The following is a 2,358-nucleotide window of genomic DNA, read 5'->3' as shown; positions in this document are numbered from 1 at the left end:
AAGTGTTTGATGAATTCCTGAAGAGTTGTGTTAGAGGTTTAAGCAATTTTTCATCATGGGAATGATTTGTTAAATGTTTGAATGATCATTGAGAACTGTTTATTAATGCATATTGATTCATATTTCACAAATGGGAATTTGGTTTGAAAATGGATTAGTATAGGGGTTAATACCTTCATGAGAGGATTAACCTAGATTAGAGTTCTTAATCATTTGAATCATGTCTCATCATTGTCATTAGCATTTCTAGTTTAACACCAAAGCACCCTAACCAACTATCATGTCTAGAATCTCATGCCTCCATCATATCATATTCACATCATATCATTTGTCATTGTCATTAGTCTTTAATCCTGTTTATGTTTATAGTTGTCTCTAGATTAATCAAAACCCACTCTTGTTTGCTTGAATTAAGAACTTGATCATATAGCTTAGTGTCTAACACCACATCTGGATTGATAAACCTCTTTGTGCTACATTGACAAGGGGATTGATAGTCCTGAGACCCTAAAAAAGTCTTGTCTATCAATTGGCGCCGTTGCCAAATTGTGGTTTGTTTAGCATTAAGCTCTGATCTGTTCTTCAGATCAAGTGCTTACTTTCTTGTTTTTACTGATTCCTTTCAAGTTCTGTTTGTGATTTCAGGTGTATGAACACCAGGTCTAGATCAAGAAGCTGTGGTCCTCCTTTTCCTCTAAACGACAACATCAACCTTTTGGTACCAAGGAGGAGAAGAGACAGACGTGGTAGACAAATTGATCAGACTGAGATGGCAGAACAAGGAGATCACGTAGTAGATATAGAACAACCAGTTCAGGAGCAACAGGCTCAAGGTCATGGAGCTGGTATTGGAGTTGGTCAAGGGCTTCACCAGGGTAATGTTCAGCAGGAACAGGTGCACCATCAACAAGCTTATGTCCACCAGGGACAAGCTCAAGCTCATCAACAGAGGCATCAGGCCAATGTTCAGCAAAGACACCAGGTGCACCACCAACCCCACCCTTTCCAACCACAGCAAAGAAGATATGAGCAACCCCAAGTCTATGTTGGAGAGAATGACAGGGCCAATGCTCATCAGTATGGAGCTGGTATTCAGGCACCACCTGTGCAAAACAACAACTTTGAAGTGAAAGCATCATTGCTGAATATGGTCCAGAACTCAAAGTTCCATGGGTTAGCAATGGAAGATCCCTTGGAACACTTGGATCAGTTTGACAAGGTGTGTGATCTGACCAAGATAAATGGAGTTTCAGAAGACAGCTTCAAGCTAAGACTATTCCCATTCAGTCTTGGTGATAAAGCTCATCAATGGGAGAAGAATCTTCCAAGAGGCTCCATTCAAACCTGGGAGCAATGCAAGCAAGCCTTCTTATCTAAGTTCTTCTCAACCTCAAGAACTGCAAAACTGAGGAACCAAATCTCTAGCTTCACTCAGCACAGCAATGAAAGTTTTGGTGAAGCATATGAGAGATTCAGGAGCTACACAAACCAATGCCCACACCATGGGTTTAGTGAGGCTTCTCTTCTCAGCACACTGTATAGGGGAGCTCTTCCCAAGATTAGAAACCAGCTGGATACTGCTTCCGATGGGAACTTTCTGGGTAAAGAGATACATGCTGCTTTAGAGCTAGTGGAGAACTTAGCATTGAGCAATGACACTTATGGTGAAGACTATGACAGATCAAATAGGTCTGAAGGTTGAAGCTCAGAACAGAGGCTCACCAGAGAAGTTAAGGAGTTGAGGAGTGAATTGGACAAGCTGAAATTCACCACTCAGAAGCCAATGCATTTTGTTGGAGAGTATGAGGAACCTTCTCAAATTTTTGAGAACATAAGTGAAGAAGGTCTTACCCAAGAGGAGCTCAACTACATTTGGAATCAGAGGTTCCAAAGATATCAGTATGGTAATGCCAATCCAAACCTCTCTTACAGGAACACCAATGTAGCTAACCCACAAGACCAGGTCTATCCCAATTCTCAAGCTCCAAAGAACTTTGTTCCCAAGAACAACTTTCAAGGGTCATTCCAACCCAAGAATCAATTTGGTCAGAATCAGAGTTTTGGTCAACAACAGCAACCATTTCAGGGCACTGGTTACACTTCACAGCAGCCAAAGGCACCACCAGGGTTTGGTCCACCACAGTTCCAACAGCAGGCGCCGGTTCAACAACAGTTTCAGCCACCAATGGTCCAACAGCAGCCACAGATGGGTACAGATATGGTTGGTATTCTGCAACAACTACTTCAGGGTCAACAGACTATGCAGCAGGAAATCAAGGAACTGAAGCAAAACCAGGCATCAAGCTCAAGGAACCAAGGTCACCTACCTGGAAAACCAGAACCCAACCCCAAGGAATG

At 42.3% G+C, this 2,358-nt stretch overlaps 1 non-coding gene across 1 annotated transcript; it reads right to left on the bottom strand.

Annotated features, from left to right (window-relative positions):
• Positions 1 to 1,402: 1,402 nt before the first annotated feature.
• Positions 1,403 to 1,509, bottom strand: LOC112082624. The gene has a single exon (XR_002897290.1). It is a non-coding gene; the product is annotated as a small nucleolar RNA R71 (small nucleolar RNA).
• Positions 1,510 to 2,358: the final 849 nt, after the last annotated feature.

This window comes from Eutrema salsugineum, unplaced genomic scaffold (assembly GCF_000478725.1).
Source record: "Eutrema salsugineum unplaced genomic scaffold, Eutsalg1_0 scaffold_1, whole genome shotgun sequence".
Lineage (NCBI taxonomy): Eukaryota > Viridiplantae > Streptophyta > Magnoliopsida > Brassicales > Brassicaceae > Eutrema > Eutrema salsugineum.
This window is presented reverse-complemented; position numbering and strand designations above follow the sequence as displayed.